The following is a 22,899-nucleotide window of genomic DNA, read 5'->3' on the forward strand; positions in this document are numbered from 1 at the left end:
GGTGGACAGCACGTTGGCTTTTATTTTTTTTGCCGTGTAATTTATGAAACATCAGAGTGGACTGTGTGCTATAGCTATTATAGAAGAATCTACACTTTGCAATATCTCAGACATATTTATTCCATGCAAGGTGCTGTTTCCATCACTTACAGTTTGCACATGGCAATAAACACTGCAATTTAACACCAAAATCTTGGCTGTCATCACATCTCGCGGGACCTCTGCTGTTGTGCATAGTTAACACTTGGATGTATTGGCGCTTTCCCACAAAATGCTTATGATTTAAAATACTGCAAGGTTGCAATGGAAGCTGTAAAAAAGCCTAAACCATAAAACCCACACCTGTGCAATATACTATTTGATCACTAAAGCCCTTGAATCTATTTTGGGTCCCTACGCTGCCATTACCCCATACATCTCCCTGATGTATTCCCTCCTCCCTTTTTTATAACCATTGGAAGGAATTCAGGAGAGCACTATGAAAGTGCTTTTCCACTGGACAAAGTCTACAGTGTGGAAACGGGGGAGAGGGGTAGGTGAATTGGAAGACAAAACAGACAGACCTGCTGAATCTGTAAAACCCCCATTACTGCCCACAGAAACCGACTGAATACAGCGCCATGTATTTTTGCTTTGCCAATAAATAGATACATTTTTCTTGCAGTTTGCTCTAAACTGAACTAGATTCAAAAATCAATTAAATCCCCGAACAATACCATTCTTTGTTCTAATATGCTGAAGAGACTTAGAAGCAGCAGTAGATGGCAGCATTGATCCAGTCGTGCTGGTGGTGCCAGTGTTGCATTAGTGGGGCTTCATCTCTGTGGGGATGTCAGATGGTTGCTATGCACTGTGGAAGAAAAAAATGCTGAATTTGATGAGTTTAGTTGTTTTTGAGGCAGAGAAGGGGATTTGATTGTCATAGGAATATTCTCTTTGCATGTTTCGCTCTTAGCCTGTAGCCGACTTTCAGGGTTCTCGTAGCATTAAAGGCTTCGAAATGGCATTTTAGGGGAGGTTGGTATTGTTGTCTATGGAACTATTTTCTTGAATAGTTTTAGTTTAAGAAGAGAGTTCCTTAGTGAACGTCAATTGTCCATAGAACAGATTTACATTTACACTTATACTGCATGTACTTCCATTAGAAATTATTAGGAAAAAGGTAATATTTTGATATATAGGACCTTTGTTGGTAAGTATGACAACATTCATTGCCTTGTTTTTGAGTTCTGACTGAAAGATCCAGCTCATTTTCATTCTGAAATCGTCAAATACCACCACTTTGTCAGTGATTACAGTGCCAGACATCAATACCAAAAGCCACTTTTAGTGGTATCATTCACCATCGGGTGGTTTAAGGTTGTAATGTGGCCTGACGGAAATTTTCACAGTGTTAGGATATGGTGCAGCAGCACAACACGCAGGTTGAAATGTTGTTGGTAACCACATGATGTAAGGAGCTGGAAGGTGGCGAACTGAACTTTCACACGTGAGCCTGGTGTTTGCTCTTCATATGAATCTCAAGCCAAACCATGATGTTTTTTCTAAACCTAAGCACCTGCTTTTGTTGGCTAATTTGAGCCATGTGCTTTTGCCAGAACGTCAGCATTGGTTGCGGTATCCCGGAACATCAACATCAGATATTGGAGGATACCCAGCGCAAAATATGTCGATGTGGAAGTCCACTGACAAAGCGGCGTTATGTGACAACCTGGGATGAGAACGTGTTGAAAGATCTCAGGTTAAGTTCTAATTGATCAGTAGTTCAGTCAGTATTTGTCTAAACGATATATATTGAGTACTCATTATTTTAGGGAGCACATGTGCATTCAACTGTTCAAGTTTAATGTAGTGTAGAAAATCATGGAATTGCTTTACTTTCACTTCACGATCCAAGACATTGACAAGCGAACACCACGATGCCTTTTAATCTGACTGGAAACAAGTGTTGCTCAAGCAGAAAACCATTGTGCTGATTTGTAGCAATTACAGAGACCCTTTCAGAGCCAAATATGAAACAACAGTGTGCATTAAAACATGGAAAATGCATCATGTCCTAGACTCAGTGTCATTAACATGAGTTAACATCAGTTTTTTTTCACTGTTTTTTCTTTTTTTGGGGGGGGGGCATGTACACAATACTTGGCTGCATTGTTTTAATTAATTGCAAAAGAAAAAAGGATGACAAATTTGGAGCAATGCTCAAGGGCGAAATGGTAACCAGCGTGCGTTCCTCAGGGGATAAGTGACAGGGCCGGACCCTAGAAATAGGCCACCAGCAGCCATCCCTGCTCTGGTCAGATCAGGGTGAAGTCTTATGGCGGTTTAGTGCCTCCACACAAGGCTACTGTAATGAGGCGTACACACACTGTACGCTAACTTCCAATTATGACCTCTGGCCTGGAGGGTTTGGCGGCACTGTGAAGTGAAATTGACTGGTGGCTAGACGCAACCTTCACTAACATCCACCCTTGCTTTTGGGTCCAACCTATACACAACTCACCCTTCCACTGCCCTTCCCCGTTGTTCATTAATATTCATAATTCATGTGAAATGAAGTGACTCGGGATCATTAAACGGACATGAATATTTGTCGGATGAAAGTTTAATTAAGCCATTCCTCTTTGGCAGCGTGATGTCACAGAGCAGCTTCCCACTCAGTGCATCCAGCGTTCGGTTTAATGGCCTATGCCTTTTTTATAAGTGCTACTCAGCGCTTATCCTGCAACAACCTCCACCCATACTCGTACCCCTCCTGCACTGCTGTGAGATAGACTCAGTTGATACGAATGGTGTTTTAGTAGTGTTCCAGTGGCAATATGTGGATCAATCATACTTAATTCAATAGAGCAGGAGAGGTACTTTTGTGGTGAATGCCATTTATTATTCAGGACTGCGGACTATACATATAGGCTCGCTTTTTGATTGTTGTGTAAGTGCCGCATTCAAAGGCCTTTGTCTCTCCAACAATAGTAATGCACTGCACTTAATGCATGAGTCTGTAAGCACATGATCTGTTATGTATAATCCTGTGTATGACAAGGCGAGTCAGAAAGATTTTTCGATTACAGCACAGGTCTGTAGCAGAAAAGCTACAGTGCGCACATTCAGCCACACACCCGAGTTAAGCATTACTCATCCTTTTCCCAGCAGAATAATAATCATTCCCAATCTATCAATTTCCACAAGTTTGCTTCAACTATCAAGTGTAGGACTTCAGGGAAATGCTATGTCCTCACTTTGTACGACACATCTGATGAAGTGGCTCTCTCTCCCACACACTCGCAGACAAGAGCTCATAACTGGCAGCACGCCACTCCGTTTCAACACCGTCCTAAAACAAATGGATGCAAAAATCTTCTGAGGGGTGTCCGAGCCGCTTCGTTTCTTCGCAGTCCCCTCTTCCGTTTCAACATGCTTGTTATCTCAATATCGGCCCTGCATGTTGCTGCTGCCCTGACGTGCTGTGACTTCATTTTCATATCTGTGACTCCCCGCTCGTGTTTTGTCTCCCACTTTCAAACACACACGCACACAAGGGAGAGATCCATCCTGTTGCTACAGTGCTGCAGTGCTGAGTAGCAGTATAAGAGGGAGAGAGAGGGATGTCTGGCAGCGGCCCCACACCACAAAACGGACTGCGGCAGGGCATCCTTTTTACTTTTCCATCACTTAACCGAAAAAACTCCCCAGTTCCCCCTAGAGATGGTGTCCAGTGACTAATATTAACTTACAGTGTGTGATTAAGAGCATGAAGGCAGCATCTGTTGCAATAAAAATAATAAGGGACAATTCCTTTGCACATACTATTCCCGCTACCCCACTCCTCCCATTACCTCTGCTTCGTTAACGGTTCCAGAAAGTGAGGTGTCAGCACATTTCCGATAGCCTGGCTCACCCCTGATGCCTGCCTGTTGAGGGGCAGAATCATGCCCTTTGCCAAAGGTGCCATATGGATGGTGTTTTATAGCCGGGGAATAGAGGGGAAATGGGTGTCCTAGAGGAATAATTAAGAAATGGATCCCCCACAGTATAAAGCTCATCACATCACAAATCTCTAGCCTCTCTGGATATTCCATCTCCAACTCCTCTCCTCTCTACTCCTCTCTGCTGCTTTTTAAAGCCTCGAACACCTTCAGAGAAGATAATGAGCTCTGTCAAAAAGAGGCTGCTATTCCCTTTTTTCCTCCTCTTCCAAAAGTAAGCTTTTTGCCTTTTCCCCCCACTTCATTATAATCAACAGTGGAGTGTCCCATATTCGTGCTGCTGAGCAGAACATGCCCTCAGAGACAGTCAATATTGCAGCTTATAACCTATAACTTTGAGCTCAACCCCCGAAGCTGAAAGTTTTCCCTTTGAAGATTCTCATCACTATGGTAATCAGCTGATCAGAGGATGTTATGCCATCTCCTTGTGATGCAAATATTTGCTTTACATGCAAAACCTCCAGATTAGAACACTTTCTCTAATTTGCACTGGAGTTCAGGCGAGCGCTCTGGCTGCTATCAATTATGTAATCGCACTGAGGAAATGGCACTCATTGGACAGAGAACCCTGCAGTCAGTCAGACCAACATCTGTAATGTCAGTGTATTGAAGAAGTTACAAAGGAACTGGAATGGGTGTATATTATTGGTTTTATGGCCGATAAGGACATTCCTCCATTTAGACAAGATAACACAGCTGTTCCTAAAGAGGACTTCCTATCAATCAAATGCTGCTTTCGAGGCTGAAATTTTATAACTCCGCCGATGTGGTGGTATCGTCCTCCTTTTATGTTTACTGGCATTTTAAAGGGACAGTTCACCCCAAAATAAAAAATACATACTTTTCCTCTTATCTTTAGTGTTTTTTATTAATCTAGATTGTGTGTGCTGTCAGTTGCAGTGTTAAAAATATCGGCCACAGGGATGTCTGCCTTTTCACGAATATAATGGAACTAACGCTCAAAGAACAGAAAAGATATGTTTGAAAAACTCACCAGCAATGTCTCTTTCCAGAAATCATGACCTGAGTGCACCAATGTCCATATGTGTTCAACCAACTAAATTATCTGTATCTGTATCTCTGTTTAAATCATGAGGGAGTGGAGCTTGTACAAAAATGTGTTGCTCAATCAAGTTATTTAAAGCCTAAAATAGTTATGTATTGATCAGAAATTGCCGTATTTATTATTTACTAGAAAACTGTTTATAAATCTCAGGATTGTGCCTCAGATCATTTTTGTTCACAGTATGAGATTAAACACAGTTACCCAAACAAGCTATTTTTCTTCATCACAAATGTGGATATTGACATATTTTACTTGGATCATAAAAAAACATTATCTGTACTGGTTACTCATTTTATCCGAGTATTTGGCTTAAGATAATCTACAGACCCTGTTGTAAGCAGTTTCATGAAGGAACTATTTTCTTTCTACAGAACTGCACACATCATCCATATACAGAAGTAAGCGGACGTCTCAACGGCGGAAATCTCCAATACTTTGCAACTCACACCAAAATACTACAGCACAACAGGTAAGAGAAAAGAGATATTTTCAAAGTGTTTGAACTGTCCCTTAAAAAAAGAATATAAACTATGCATGCACAGTTAATAGGTTGTTAAAATACCCTAGGCTTAGGTTAAAGTTGCTAACCCACAAGAAGTCATTGATGCAAATGAAATAATGCATTTGCCATGTAATTTCATTGAGAGGCTGCAACGGTGTTTACGGACCCAATAAGAAGGTTAGAATATTTTAGTGTAATGCTCATGGTGTTTATCAATTGCTTGCAGTAGCTTTCCCAGATACTTGAATCAGATACCAGTCTTATATTGGCATAAAACTGCAGAGCTAACCTTCAAAATCACAGTAAACTCTCTGGGGACCTCAGAGTTATTGTTTTTTCCTCCTCACCCCCAGCCCCGGCCCTTAATCTTCACTGTCAGGGTAAAGCGCATTACTTCAAACCCATGCAGGAGCTGCTCTAGGCTCAACTGTGTTCCTTACCACGAAAAATAATAGAAAGAAAAGTTCAAGAGGAATTTGACAGATTCGGCAAGATGGGACCATGTCAGATCCATTGAATGCTGTTCCAGGGGTTTGGATGTGTCATTGTCACAACTAATATTGTGTGGTCCCTCTATCCTTGGCTTGTGGGTCTCTCTGTACAAACGTTCGGCATTTGCCTTGACATTCAGCTAATTTATTTATGATGTCAGAGAGTTGTAGGGGAGCTATGGAAGTCCCACAGAATGAGCCGAGAGACAGATGTGTAGAAAACATAAATTGCTATTCCATTGTCAAAGGTACAGACGCAGCATCATAGCTCCTGTATTGCGGACAGGTAGACAATAACTGATTTCCCTAATTACACTTACTTACTTTTGCCTAAGAACCATTTTCAATGCAGGACTTTTACTTGTAGAGTATTTTCACATGTGGTATGTTTACTTAAGTAAAGGATCTGAAAACCTCTTCTACCACTCATAATTGAACATTGACTTACATTTCCTTGCACTTAGACAGCAAGCCATTTCCACATCATTATCAAAGATCATGCCTTGAGTCATTGCGCTGTTAGAATTACAGACAAATACTGTAGGCTTTTAGATCTCTGTTTTTTTGTAACAGCAGAGATTTTTTGAGAATCCACTCAGATTTCATCGACAACTGTGGGCCCTCCAGGCACCCCCTCTAGGCACATGCACTGAGACCTGCAGGTGGGCAAATGTCACAGAGGCAGAGAGAGCACATGATCATTTTTTGCTCATTAATCTTTTAAAATGTGGTCTCTGGACGTCTCAATTTCAGGATTGAGTCGCAACAGCTATTCATAAATCCATAGCTGAGTTTGTGTGTAACGTGCCTCACAATTCTCTGTAGGTTGTGCACTTAAAACTTAAGAAATGCCTTAGATGGTAAAGACTTTAGTCAGTTGCGAGGAGTGTGTTGTGCTAACCTATCAAAACCGATCTGCTATAAATGAAAAGTCACTGTGCAACCACAAGCTGTTTCATATCTGCCAAAAAAAAGCAGTTTTAGTTGGCCAAGCGATATGATGATGAATTAGGAGATCAGAATTATTTTTAATCTTTTAAAATCAACATTACAACGTTTACTGTTTCAACCCCAAACAAAACATTCACACATCGATCAGAAGAGACAGGTGCACTCTAGAGGGATGGATTGACCAATAAGCTGCAAAAGGACTCCCGCGCGCTGTCTAATTTGCAGTAGACCTTCATAAGGCAAAATCCGGATGACGGTCTAGTACCAAAACATCTCGAATGAGTGATACTGTTACAACCCCAAAATTAGTGTGCCATCAAACCCCACTCACATTTGGAATTTTGTCAGCCAGGTACCATCAATCATCAAACACTTAAAAAAGATCAGATGTCAAAATCTAGCTGATTCCTTTGTCTATTAACCATATGTAATATATTTCCAATACTACCATCACACACAGTTTTATAAAATGTGTAGTCCACAGACAACTCGTTTTTTTTTTTTTAGTTTTTTACTTAACTGAAATCTTACCTTCACCAAAAGTTAGTTATTTTCATGATTGTATGTCCAAAAAGCAAACATTTTGTTGTTAAATTTATGTATCTGTGCCTTTAAAAGGACTAGAAATGAGCTGTGAGCGAACCAATCCCAGTGGCCATGAACAGAAGAGCATTTTATCTCAATGTAAGAACTACTTTGTGAAGCGCAACCTGCTTTTTATGTAGTTATGCGTAAATATACGCTTTGTGAACTCTTGCATTATAACTCACTACGTACAAAATTACAGAGCTGATGTTTAATGTTACAGAATCTACATTGTCATAGTCAGAGTAGTTCTCTTTAGGAACATTAGAGTTGCCAAAGGAATCTTTGCTAAATTTGCTGGCTAACTAATAACTGATTTCCAGTCAGCAACACATGTTGACGTCCACATATAAATTTGGCAAGTCTAGTATGAGAAGGGATTTTATGCGTACTATGACAGAGGTGGGACATTCCTGTGAAGTGCCCTTCTGCTTACCATGTTCTCTGACCACACTGATGCATGCAACAATGCATCAGTTGGCTGGCCCACTAGATTAAAGGAAAGAACCAGGGATCTTCCAAAAATAGCACTTGTATCAACACTGCCACCAGCTGCTTTATGCTCCACCCGGGGACATCATATTCCATCAATCTTTCAACCATTTATTGACGGGATGTCCACATAAATTTGTCTGACGGGCGTTGGAGCACTATGAAATATTAATTTTATATTTTCTATCCGGTGTTCCTGGATGAGGGGGCAAGTCTTGTCCCTCTGGCAACAGAAAGCAGCGCTTCATGCATTAACTAGCAGATAATGTTGATGGAGGACTGGACAATAGGGAATGTATTGACGGCTCTGGCTCATATCCAATGTGTGTGCACGGGGCAGAGTTGGGACAAATGGCAAGAAAGTTGCATTTTAACATGGGAAACAGGGTGATCTGGTTATTAGAGAATGAATTATACAAACATAAATTCAATTTTCATGATAAAAGATGCTTCCATATTCCTAAAATGTTCTTGGGACACCGAATTGCATCAGCTAAAAGGCTGGAAATCTCCAAACATGTAAGCGATGCTATGCACCTGTTGTCACACCTCAGGGAATTTGAGACCTCCTACCTCATTGGACATAAGGTTTATCAAACTAGTGTCAATGAACTTGATAGCCATTTGTTAAATGTTCATATTTGTGTTAATAAAAACAACAGAGGGAGTCATTGCCTTCCAACTGTGGCCCTTGTAAGGGCGTGTAAGGAAAAGGAAATACATCTGCATATTCCCACTTTGTTTTCTTCAAAGTGACAGCAATGCAAGTGCACTTGTATGAGGCTCCAAGGTTACTCTGTTGTTTGATGTTTCCTATTTAAAATCTGTCAGAAAGTAAATAAATTATGCACATCAGTCCATGCTGCGAGTACAAGAAAAATGCTGTTGGGTGTAATTATAGCAGTGGATATAGATGGGAAACGGAGGGATGATGGCGGCGTTCCATAAATCATATCTCTATATTGTATAGCCTTGCATGTGGCTCTAATCGCAACACATGCCTTCACTTTATGGCGCTACATTCAGGTTCACAGCCAGGATATTGGGACCACGTCACTGCACAGGAGAACATGTAAAGAGTAGATTTATTGTTTTCTTTATTGTGTTTTACAAAGAGTCCAGACAAAGTCATAAACTGTGGCATAAACGTATATCAACAGACTGTCAGGATGTGGAGCAGGAATAATATCAATGACTGGAACAGATTGAAATTGAAATTCAACAGATTCAGTTGAGTGGAGTGAGGAGATTTTAATGATAAAGGGCTAATCCCAAACCAATTCTTTATTCATCCGTTGGGTCAGAAATTTAGCATCGGGCGCATTTGAGGACATAGCTGTGCAGTTCATGAATGACAGCATGATAAGCAGTCCTAACAGTGATATATGACTTTATTAATGGTGGACACATGAGAGGGGAAAAGGTTGGGAACGTCACCACTCTGGTTGCAACGTTTTCCCCCTGCGATCCCAACCTCTGCTCCCAATGTTTTAATTCCATTACGATGCAGGGACGAGATAAGCGAGCTGTTTGGTGGGTCAAAGACCACCAACACTGAGATCAATACTGCTATCTGCTACACAGCAGCCCAGCCACTGAAATAACAGTAAGAGGACATAAGCATTGTTTAGCAGAGTGTAATAAGTCTTGTTTTCTAATTGAAATGATTGGAAAAAATAGCATTAAAAAAGAGAAATGTAGTGAGTAAAATCCATCATTGTTTGTATATCTACTCAAATGGGTTCGTATTTACTCGTGAGATAAACAGAATTTTCCTCCATGTGAATATTCTTTGTTAATATTCATCTTTGATAAATAAAAGCACCATCTTTAACTTTTCCACCCCGCGCAGCCTTGCACTGGGGGAGGTCTTCTTATTATCTTATTCTGATAATTTCCATCTGGCTAATGAGGGCTTATTTTCACTGTGCCCAGAGGCGCACTTGTTTGTATTGTTGTATTTCATCACTTGGTTAAATGTTAATTGAGCTTTTCATATCATTTGTGCTGAGTTAATGTCTCACTCAAAGGATTTCTCCCAAATTAGCTTTAAGGGTCTCTGCAGGTGTTGCAATTCCACTCACAGTGCTAGGTTCTGTGCATAATTGTTTGTTGTTAAACCATGTTTCTTCGCCTAATGAGCCTTCTGTTGGGTTTGGAACAGTAAACGGAATTGACCTGCTCGCTATCACGCGATTGCTACCGTTTATGGTGTCCAAGCACATGATGATTTTCATGCCACATTGTAATCATTGCAATACTTGATCTGTGAAGCATCTGTGGTTTTACAACTGCAGTCTGGTGCCTGTGCATCTATTTCCCTCCATTAGATGTTTCCTGTTTAACATAATCAATAGATTCCAATTTCAGAACCCCCTCTCACTCATGACACTGTAATTACTCCAAAGTATTTCACCTGCAGCCATATTAGCATATGATAATCACACTAGGAGAAGCAAGATGTGTGAGCCACACAGCTAATGGAGTGGACACGTATAGAATAGTAACAGTATTTGACAGGGTTGTGAGGTAGTTTAACACCAAGTCCATATTATATATTATACTGTACACAAAGTGGTGCTGCAGATGCTTTCTGACCTTAATGCATGAGCTTAATAAGGGTGTGATATCATCAAATGGATGCAGATAGCAAGACCATTTTTACATACACATGCACTGCATATTGATAACTGATGGCTGTGTATTGGATACACACATTTGCAGTGGCTTGGGTTAGAATGTTTGGCAGTTTTACGACACCAGGAGCCCTAAATGAACTACATGTTTCACTGTAATGAGAATTTTTGCTTTAGGGGCAACAATGAATTAGGCAAAAGACTCATGCGCTTGAGTAAACGGGTGCATCAGCAAGTTTTTATTCATGCACTTCATCATTGGATTTATGAATGCTTTTGTTTACTCAGGTCACGATCAGGGCACTAAAGTGAGGGCTCCTGAGTAGGCAGTCAGAAGCTTAAAATCACTGCCCTAGAGTGGTCAGATTTAGGTGTAAGTGAAGGGCAAGGAAAGAGTTTTTGGGCAAACATGGAATCTGAATTTGAAAATAGCATGAAAAATGAGGACAAAATTGAATCTTATTTTCCCTAATTAATAGCCTTATGGATATTCAATGGTAGATACTTAAATGAATACTTCACCCTTAAAATGACCATTTGTGTATCAACTTGTAATGCTTTGAATTTTTGAAGAAAAATGCAGACAGTATTGTTTTATTGTTTGATGGGGACCAGGTTTGACTACTCATTCTGCCCGCCACCTGTGCCGCCAACAGCACAGACAGAGTGTAGAGCTGATCAAGAGAATTTCCCTCCCCTCTCTCTTTCTCTCAAACCCTAACTCACCTAACCAAAATCTGACCAAATGATAAAACTAGGCAATGCTAAGTGAATACAAATCAAGATTATGTTACTGCACTGCTTAAAATGTTTCCAGAAACATATTTAAATGCCCTATTTACATGTAATAGCTAGTAATAGTTTGTAAACTGGAAGTGGGCACCATTCTACTTAATGCACAGTGAAAACAGAGGTAGAAAAAACGGAAACCAAATGTTAAAACTAAAACAACATTCTGTTACTGAGTTGCATATTTGACTCCTCAAACAATTTCAGAAGCATGTTTTGGTTTACCGTTAAACTGTAATACGAGATCACCGGCTGCCATTGTTTCACTCAGATCATTAGGACACCCCCTGCCGGGACCATATGGTTAGGTGCAAAATACTTTTTTACTTTCATAGTATTTCAACAAAGGCGTGAGCTATATTAGGTTTTGGTCTACTTGTGAAGAAATCATTTTTGGTCTTCTAAAGAGATTGGTTAATAATAATTAAAAAAATATGAAATAGGCTAACACTACCTGTATCCTTTAAGTAGTATAATTTACAGCATTTCATAATATGCAATTGTGTTGGAAATAATGACCCAAGTGAGATAGCACCTTATTCACCTTTTAACTATATGCATTTTAGATTTTTAGAGGAGACCTATTAACTGGCCTGTTACTTGGCACAGGTATACATTGGAAGCCTGTGCAAAGAAAGACAGACAGCAGAGGACTAAAGTTAAGGTAGAGAGAGGCAGAAATCGACAGTGACGTGCAGGGAGAGAAGGAGTGAGAGCAGAGTTGCTCTGAGCATTGCCTAAGTCATCCTCAGGGCTATGAGCATGTGACTGAGGCAGTGTAGGTACTGCAGTGGCAGCAGTTGGTAATTACCACTGTATCAGCAACATGTCATCTATGTCGTCCATTTCATTAGCTACGCATCCGCTCCCACTGTATGGTGGGGGGAGTATTATTACCCCCTCCCCTCCTCTTTTCTTTCATTATACCATTTCGGAGTTAACAAGCTGTGGATGAAGAATATGGTTATCAGTGGGTTTTTTTTATACATACATATATATATATATATGTATATATATATATATATATATATATATATATATATATATATATATATATATATATATATATATATATATATATATATATATATATATATATATATATATATATATATATATATATATATATATATATATATATATATATATATATATATATATATGCACAAGTTGCATGTGGATCAAAATGAAATAGTTTATATTATGTATCTGTGCCACACATCATTTAAAGCTTACAGCATTTGTGGTGGCATAAATGGCATAAATTCATTATGTTTTCTAGCAGACCACATCACTCACTCCCATTAATGTAAGATGAAGTTTCCTGGTTGTGTTACTGCAGCGCCGAATAGGTTAAAAGCTCTTTGCGGAGATATTTTGAACGCTTTCCTACCCTATGCTTTCTCTCTATCTCTCTTCCATTCCCTTATGCATGGTCTACACCAATGTAGCAGCCTCCTTTACATTTTACAGAAAGACACGGTGGAAAGTTTTGTTCAAACAACAACATCTCCCCAATGACTCCCCTCTGGGGTAAGGAGTGCAGCTACCTGAAATTTGAGCAGGTTGGATAGCCAAGAGCAACATCCCACAGCAAGCTACAGCAGAGGAAATAGTGCAAAGTACCAACACATGAATAAAAACATAAATGCAGATGCGCATGCATATGCACATACTTGCCCACGCACAACCACAAACACGCACAAAAGTTCCAAATTTTGAGGTTCAAGGGCACTGGTAAGTGTATTCAGTTGATACACAACCACTAAGCTGTGCTTGCAATTATTTTCTAATGCTGTATAAGTGGTATGGGATCAGTGTGCTACGGAAATGTAGAACTACTAAGCCAGAAAAAAAAAAAAAAACCTTATCAGTATCAGGTAACAACATGAAATGTCTCTTTTTATGATAGGATGTTTTTCAAGATACAACAAGACACTTCTTATTAAAAAAAAAAACTTGGTAGAACAACAAAAGTTACTTTTTATAACATAAAAATATCTTGTAAAAACATGAAAAAAAAATCTTGTTATAACGACAAACTTTTCATTTTATTGCCTGTTAGTGATCAGTCTTTTTTCTGGCCTGGTAGTTGTGCTGACAGGGTAGTAAACGCCATTAAATAGCCCGCACCAGTATGTTTTGCTAGCCTGCAAAACATAATATTATAATAATAATAACCTAATTACTGCTATGATGATGGCAGCGTATGTAGATGCAGCAGCCAGTAGCTCCTAAAATCCTTGCTACTGTTTTTGCTACATTTTTCTATTTTTTCAACTCCATGGCTCCTTCTGCTTAAGCACAACTTATCAACATGGGGAAAAGTTGTGTGGGGTTTGGACTTAATGGAGCAGAGCACAAGAGGATCCCCCCTGGCGACGTGTGCCAAGCGGCAAGTCAGACCAGAGGGGAGGAATAAGGACACAAGACTCTGATGCAAATTCAAAAAATGCACTACAGGAATTGAATGATGCCATCAGCAGCAACATGCCTGAGCAACTGGATGGAATCTTTATAGTAGCTGGTGATTTTAAATCAACTCATCCTTCAACACCAAAAATGTAGCAGGATCAAGGACAAATGTAATTATGTTTTTTAAATTTTGTTTAAAAAATGACTAATAAATCTACCTTCTAACCAGTTAATAATTAATAAGTTAAGCCCCGGTAGCATGTGTTTGCTCCATTTATGAATCGCACAATTCCGGTTCAGACGATGGTTGTGCAGAAAACAATTTCATCCTTGAAAAAAAAATAACGAGTGCTTGAAATAGTACTTTAAAATTTTTGAATTTGACTCTCCCCCGTCTGTGCAAACCCTGAATACCAGAGATAACCTTTGGCCTTTCTGTGACTTTAAAGACCTGAGAATACACATGTATGAGGTAGAAATATTGTGCATAAATATGTACCAAAAAATAGTGATAATTCTCTTTCACAGAATATGGCAATTGCCCTTTGAGAGTACAATCAACACATTTCCACTTCAAAACTGACTTGCAAGCTCATCACCAACTCAGAAGTGCAAATTAAACCCTCTGAAATGACATGCCAAAACAGTGACGACAACTCTCCCATTGAGATGAGAATGTCAATCAAGATAATTGAGAACTCCCTCAGAATGTTACAGGCTGAAAGTGTATATGGGAGTATATGACGTCCTCTCGAGCCGACTGAGTGTGAGGAGGAGGAGGACTGAGGTAAAATAGTGGATTAGGTTTCCCCCTCATCATTTCTCTATACCTGTCATAAATCATCCTCATCCAATTATGATAAAGTCTGTAGCCTAGATTACGTGGTTTTACCATGGGGTAGGGGGAAGATCATTCTTACAGACGTCTTCTACCGTGAATAAGAGTGAGATTTCATTTGGGCTTCAACAGGGCATGTCCTTTTAATTAATGGGGCTCGGCTGAGCTGAAGCTGGTGCAGCTATTTAAAATGCTAAATGGTTTTTTCGGATTTTCTCTTTCTCGCTCAACAGACCCCCCCCCCCTTCTCACCAGCAGTGTAGACACACATGCACACACACTCACATAGACACACACTCTTCTCTCTCATTGCTGTTAGACTCACTCTTGGTGGCATTTGTGATTAATTTTGCCTGTGCTGAGAGGAGCACTTCGTTGTTCTGGTATGGTATAATGTGTGTGTGTGTGTGTGTGTGTGTGTGTGTGTGTGTGTGTGTGTGTGTGTGTGTGTGTGCGTGTGCGTGTGCGTGTGGTGGAGATGGAAGGAGGTACAGAGCAGGAATGGATTGATTGATTAAAGCCTAATGTCATCTGCAATTTGGTATTAGCCCATTGTTTTTAACATTGATCAGAGAGGTTTCTAAGCCAATCACAACAGGAATTAGCATCTACGCTCATGCATGTGGTGAAATAATCCTGAAAGAGGGAAAGGTCAGATCCTTATGCGGGGCAGAATCAGATAGAGGGTTAAGAAATGGGCCTGTGACAAGACTTGCATGTAGAAGAATGTGGCAACAAAAAGAACATGAGAAACACGTTTAATTCACAGCTAAGGAAAACAGGGGACTCTAAAATATTCAGCGGCTGTTATATGTCTGAATTTGTTTAATGTACACTGGTCTGTTGTTAGAAAAGCACATGGGAGAAGCTATTTGACACACGTGTTTGGTGGAATCCCCTGAAGATAAACTGCCAGCCTGTCTGAATCACCAGGATGACAAATCAGGAGACACAATGGTTGTCCTTTAGTGCATCAGGATGACACACTTTTCTAAATGCCTGTTTTACAGGAGGGCAAATGAATTAGGCTGCATTGCAGTACAGTACTGGCTGTTGTTATTAGCGTGTGATGCTGCTTTAAAACAGATTCTCTGCACACATATTCAGTCTTCCTATATATTAGTCTTAAGGAAGTATGACTTTTTGGTAAATATGCTTATTCACTTTTTTCCTAGAGTTGGATGAGAAGATACCACTCCCATATTTGTCTGCTAAATATAAAGCTACACCCAATAGTCTGATAACAGCTAATCTGGCTCTGTCCAACATTACGCCTAACAGCACTTATTAAATTAAATGAATGATAAAATGAAATATATGCCAAAAAAGGGCTTTCTTACAGAAGGGCCCTTCAGCTGACTTCTCCCGTTTACAAAACCAGAAAGTTTGCTGATCTGATGGGAAATGGTCTGGGATCGGACCCCAGGCCCTGGGATATGGTTATATTGGAGTAGCTAAATTCACTGATGGGTCTGTCTCCACAGAGCATGACAGCTACAGTGGCTTAGAAAATAGTGATATAGAAAAGGAAAGGAAAACTTTGCTAATTTTTAACGAGCTCAGTCATCTCAGTGTGTGCAGTGTGTTCAGGTAAACCTCCTGTGCCACCACGGCGCCGCCAGCTTCCCCACTCATCCACCAGAGCGCCGCCTTGCAATGACAAGGCTGGTTGAAAATTTGGCAAAGCTTCTCTTTAATGGCTGTACCAACTCAAATTCAGAAAGCAACTGTTAGTAAAAACAAAAAAACAGAGGGGAGGTCTACACATACAGTATATGCATAAAATAAGTAAAGTAGAATCTATACCCAGCGGCCTGCCTCTAAGGATAGGGATGAGAGGGGCTAGAGTTTTCTGGAAAAGGGTGGTGTTTAAAGCAACTGATTTAATTAAGCTGTTCATATGGCACCCAGCTATAGATGTCTGTTTGAACCAGCACCAGACGTGCTTCCTGCCACAGCAGCAGCCAATCATTAAACTTTGACATCTGGCAGCTCACTTTAGTTACATCAAATTGGGCATGGTTTCATCTAAAGTGGGTGGGGAAAAAAGATAGCATATACTCCTGGAAAGCACTGTTAAGAAATAAAATGTGTTAGCTCTAGAGGTGCTGGTAGTTGTTTTGGGTTTTTTTTGTTAAGTTTCATCCTGTTTCCAGTCTTTATGTTAAGCTAGGCTAAATAACTGTTGGCTGTAGCTTAATCTTTACTATACACAAGAGTACTATCAATCTTTCCTTATACTGTCAGCAAGAAAGAGAATTTGCATATTTCCTTAAATGGGAGCTATTGTTTGAGTATCTTGAAGAGATGAAATGTATTGACCTTGCTGTTGACCTTGAATATTACCCTTTGCCACGACGTCTTCAAACAACTATCCACATATCTACAAAGTGTTCCCGTCAGCTGTGTATCATCATGTAAAATGAACTGATAAGTGGTAAATTGTTGATGTTCCGCTCTGCAGTTTTATTTGGACATCATGACAAAGGGCAGAGAGGCTGAGGGAGAATCCTGGCTGCACTGCAGATAGTTTACCCTCGCTAGCCCTCGATAACCCCCCGACCCTCCCTAACATCCATCCCTCCCTCCCCAGCATGCACCGTCACCCTCTCACCCCTTCCCACCTCCTTCCAACCCAACCCACTGGTCCCTAGGGCTACCATTTGTGAATTCATCTCTGCCCTCACAGCCCTGCTCAGCTGTCACATCGCATCTTGCACGCGCAGACAGTCAACGATAACAGTGTTAGGGCTTTTCATATTCCATACACCCAGTTTCCACCTCCCACTATATGGACATGCAATGTTACCCACAGTATCTTTCCACTGTTACCCCAGCCTCTGCCTACACCCCCACCCAGCCTGGCTGTATTTGGGTGGCAAGAGCTCCATCCCCTGCCTTTGCTCTCTGTTTCGCTTCCTCTATTTCCCTCGTAGAAGTGTGTCTAATGTTTCTATCAGTGAAATCTGAGGAGCGATGGCCTTAAACTCTAGATCATTAGATACTGCTTTCAGTGCTGCTTTGCAAAAAATAATTACACGCAATATTGAGTGAATCATCTTAAAATTGCAAATCTAAGAGGTTTAATTTAAACAAGGAAGCTGCAGCACCATGGCAACCACAGAGCCAGCATTCTTAATATAAAACACACACGCTGCAAGTTGTACTGAAACAGTGTCAGAGGTTGAATCTCAGAGCCAGAGATTCATTTTTACATCATACATGGAAGTGTTATCAATACTGCATTGTAAATGGCTACCGCCTCCTTTTAAAGGGATGTTAAAGAAGCTAATAACTTACATTTCATTAATTCATAAGTGGGGAGTATAACGTTGGTGTGATGGTCCACTTTACTGCTGTGCTTGTGTGCAGCAAGCTGATTGGCTATAACACAGTTTTCAAGTACAATGTAATTCTTACACAGGGCAAATGCATTAACCTGAATGTCCTCAATACGAAAAAAAAACATGGGAATGTTTTATTGTTGTTGTTATTATTATTATTATTATTATTAATATCAGTAGTAGTAGTATTTATTTTATTATTATTTTCTTTGGGGCTGTAATAACACTCAATCAGTATTTTTTTCTGTTGTATTTTTTTATTGTTTGCTTGTTTTTTACAGACCCCATAGCTTCTAATATACAGGCCTCTACCAAATTATTATGTATATTATTATGTATATATTATTATTATGTATAGTGTGTATATTATTATTATACCAGCATGTATCAATTTGTGACCATGTAATTAGTGGTATTACCAGAAATAGTGTTATTTCCACACATGTTTTCTAGACATATACCATCACAGTACTATGCAAACATCTCAGAAATGGTGGGAAAAAAATCACACCAATAATTTTTTTTTTTCAAACAAAAATAGAATAACATTGAGTATATGATTTCATCCATCCTTTGTTTTATTTCAGTAAAATTGTGAATTTATTGCCTTTGCTATAGCATCACTACCTTTACCACCTAACCATAAAAGCACAATTCAACCGTTTGGTTGAGCATGGCTTTTAATGGTAAAAAAAAAACAACTTTCATCGTATACATAATGGATAATATTAAATCTATCATTAAACAACAATGAATGACAAGAAGTGGCTTTATTTCTTAGCAAATAGTACATTTTAATTACACGAGCTTAGATTCACCACCTTTACCATTAAATGCCAAATCAACCATTTGGTAGACTTTTTTTTAAAAAAAAAATATTTGAACCTTATTAAACGTTTTTTTTGGGGTCTAAAGTTACATAAATCTGTTTAGTAGGACTTCAGAAACAAAAAGCTACGCCTACCTTTCAGAATTCCATCCCACATAGTGCTCATGGTGTGACCATGGACTGTATATAAAGATGGACGACACATCCCCTCTGACCCCCACTGAGCTTCAGTAAGGGTAAAATATCCCAGATACGAGTGTTGCCGTCTTGCGATGGCGATGTCATTGAGAGCCAGAGTCTGCGCAGTAGCGATATCCGTGGTGGGGGAGTTCCTGCCAGAACACCCGTCCAACTAATCACGGGCAGCTCCATTGAATATGAGCGCATGGATTGGCTGACACAGCTGTCTTAGAGTTTTTAGTTTGTCTTATGTCCCATTCATTAACATGGAGGGGCGGGCTTTATGACCTATATTGCAGACAAACACCAAGGGATCAAAAGCGACCAAAGGCGATCAGAATTGAAAACACAGTGACGTCTTGTGGATTTTTTGGCATAATAAAACTATACCGAATGGTAGAGATGGTTCAACTATGTTGAGTTGAATTCACACATTTTCATTAATACATAGTGACTCTATGCTCTACCAAGCAGTTGAGCAGGATATCAAAAGGTTTACTTACCACATATCTGAAGTCCTGTTCACACTTTATAGAAAATCTTTTACAGAAATTATCTTGGACCCAAACAAAGCATGACAACTAGAAATAATAGCTGCCCATCCTGCTGCTTTCTTTGTTGGAGTGCAGGAATAAAGACAGCCTAATGCCAAATGAGTTCCAGAGAATTGTCAGATCAGGGGCAGGGTCTCATCAGCACCCTGCTGTTAGAAGGTGGGCCTCACGCTGTTCCCATCATCATCAAACATGGTTGATATTTGATACTGACTTGCCGATTGTGTCACTCTGGCCAAACAGCAACACTTGCTCCTGTACATGAAGCTCAGAATTGTACCTACTGCTATTTTATTTAAAAACATCAGAAAATACTGGACCAAAAGTCAACCTGATAAGAAAATACTCATAATAATATTTTTGTCTGGAAACTGGTTGGTGTTACCTGCAAACTGATTCTTTTCTTCTGTGTTATCATCTTCAAGTGTGTCTCCTGTTCCAACATTAGGATAAATAGGGTAATAATAACATTTAAAAAGAGATAAAATGTTGAATTAATCCATGCTCTCTCTTTTCTGTCACTACAGATTTTGTACTAGCTAGTCAAAAAGTAAAAAGTAATATATAAATAAAAGCAAGAGAAGATAAAAAAAAAAAAAAACATCTAATCATAAACCTTGGGGATCTGTCTTTTAATGGATGGTAGAATTTAGGGCAGGATACAGAAGAATGGGCTTAGCTGGAGGAAAGAAAATGCCTTGTGAGAGCTGGTCAAATGCATTGTCGAGAGTGCAGTGTAGGGACACGAGGCCTAGTGGGATATGCCAAAGTGGAAGGAGAGACATGGTGAGAGTTTGACAGAAAACAGAGAAAGGAAGAGAAAAGGCACATGAAACAAAATAAGAAATGCCTGTTTAGTGTACTGCTAAACGGGACAAAAGACTAGGTGAGAAAGACTATGTTGGCTGTTTTTCTTTTATTTCAAAACTCTGGTCTCATAATTTCGGCAATGCATTTAATAAGTTATTTTAAGTTGTTGTACATTGTACATAGCAAGAGGGTTTACGGCCCTTCTGTGTTTGCAAATTTGCATGTTTAGATTCTAAATGAAACATTTGTTTGCTTACTCATGATTTGATCTTATGATTCAATACCTTGCAGTCATTTCATGAATCAATGCTTGAATTTACTTGTCTCTAATCATTTAATAGAGGGCATTTTCTGCCCAGTAGCACAAAAAAGGGCTATAGTGTGATGGTCTTGCGACCTTTCCAGGGTGTATCACACCTCTCATCCAATGTCAGCTGGGATCGGCTCTGTGTCTGCAAACCTTAACATTTTTTTCTTGAAAGGTGACACAATTAAGTTTAGTTATAATTAGCAATGGCAAATGGAACAGTGGCCAAAACTGTATATAGAATAAATGTGGGATACTTCCCTGTATCAACTCACACAGAAATAAAAAGAACAGTGAATATTGACAAAATAGTCAATACTGTAAGTAGAGCACAAAACTGGCCAGGCAGAAAAGACAGGTTTTCCTTTCCACCAAGTGAAGAATTTATTTTGTCAGTAAATCCCCCATTACAGTGAAACAGGGAAACAACACAGCAGCTCAGTAAGATAGAAAGACTTCAGACATGTACTTTTAGACTGGAGTCTGTCAAATCAATAACGCCTCCATGTGCATCTCTGTGAAAACTACTCAGATCAAATAAGACCAGTTTTCAACAGCACAGGAAACTTTTTTTTAACTATTTATGAGAGCAAGTAGTTGAAGCATCAAGTCATTGAATTCAATACACACTTCATTAGTGGGGCGAAATATTGGCGCAACAATTTACAACTTTAGCATGCAGTACATAGTCACATGTGACAGACCATATAACCAAAGGTGCTTAGCGCCATAGATGGCTTACTTAACAGGTCTACTGGGCAGAGGTCCAGTCACTCAAAGTGTCACAGCCCTCTTGGCCGTTACCTGCAATATGTCACTTAAATAAATATGTACTGATCAACAAGAGACATAAAATGACACAAAAACACCAAAAATCCATAAAATTACCTCAAATAGAAACAAAACCACAAAAATATGTATAACAAAGAGACACCCACAAAAAAAAAACAGCAATTAAAATGTCGAGTAATTGCACAGCCCCACTCCCGACCATGTCAAATTTGTCCAAAACTCACTTTATTTAGAATTTCAAGCAATGATATTCACTTTTTTGGTTTAATAATAAAACTTTTTATTAGCAATATGTTTTATTTCACTGTGTTGTAAGCCCACATTACATACATTTTGTGAAATAAAATTGAATATGTGGTTATTCATCTTATGTGTGGACCTTGAAGGAATGACTTTAGATAAAATCTGGATCCTGTGACTGAACCAGTTGTGAGCCGCTGCTTAAAAGGGTATCCAAGACATGGAGAAACCTTAGAAATTAGGAAACCCTGAGGAATAAAAAAAGAGTGTGTTTGTATAATTATCACCTGCTTTGCCACTAATTTGACTTCTATGAATTGAGAGTCACGTAACAAAATGAAAGACAACCAAATTCACACGACAACAACGATAGCATATTTGACACAAGTCTGGAACAGCCTCCATAACCCAAATAGATTCAGCTGGTTTGGACGAATGCATTATTTCAGGGATAAAGTCACGCAAAGGCGTGTTTGAAAAGTTGTCGTTGTGAATAACTGCCAGGATGTGGCGAACCACTGAACCATTGCCTGCGTTGTGTCCTCTCGTGCTGATATTCATTTTTACTGACAGTCCTTTCCCAAAACCCCTTTATCACCCATTCTCCTGGACATATTTTTGTAGCATGTCAAAGGAAGGTCTTTCTCCCTCAATCACGGAGATTCAGCCTTCCAGATGCAGACGCACAAGTTTTCAGGTGCCACAAAAGTATGTCCTTTCAATCAACTGCCACATTCAGTGCGTTGATAAAGAAAAAGTTGAGCATGAAAGAAAGAGGGAAACAATAACACCGCGTCACTCGACTTGAGTGAGTGACTGACTCAACTTGTTATTGAACTGCGCAAAGCTGACAAATAAAAAAGGAGATGAAAACACAGTATGTCAGTTCTTCAATTTCACGCAAGACTGCCTTGCATCATTGCAGTGTATCCCTATAATAAAGAGCCTTTGCATTCTGAATAGTGATTACCTCCCTTCAGTGTGCCACACAGCTGCTGATCTAGCTACTCCAAGGATTCCTCTCACACAGCAGCGCCTCTCACCTGACCTCAATCCAGTCATATGAGGACACCTTGGTATTTGTTTGCCAGT

At 39.6% G+C, this 22,899-nt stretch overlaps 1 protein-coding gene across 4 annotated transcripts in view; it reads left to right on the forward strand.

Annotated features, from left to right (window-relative positions):
• Positions 1-22,899, forward strand: part of clmpb (CXADR like membrane protein b) — a 221,816-nt gene that overhangs the window by 82,425 nt on the left and 116,492 nt on the right. For all 4 annotated transcript variants that reach the window (XM_088078690.1, XM_042486125.2, XM_042486126.2 and 1 more), the window contains exon 2: positions 5,424-5,521. The gene's annotated coding sequence lies outside the window, so the exon portion shown is untranslated. The remainder of the gene's footprint in view (positions 1-5,423; positions 5,522-22,899) is intronic.

The sequence above is a fragment of the Plectropomus leopardus genome, chromosome 6 (assembly GCF_026936395.1).
Source record: "Plectropomus leopardus strain MGB_pleo_1.0 chromosome 6, ASM2693639v1, whole genome shotgun sequence".
In the NCBI taxonomy this organism is placed as follows: domain Eukaryota; kingdom Metazoa; phylum Chordata; class Actinopteri; order Perciformes; family Serranidae; genus Plectropomus; species Plectropomus leopardus.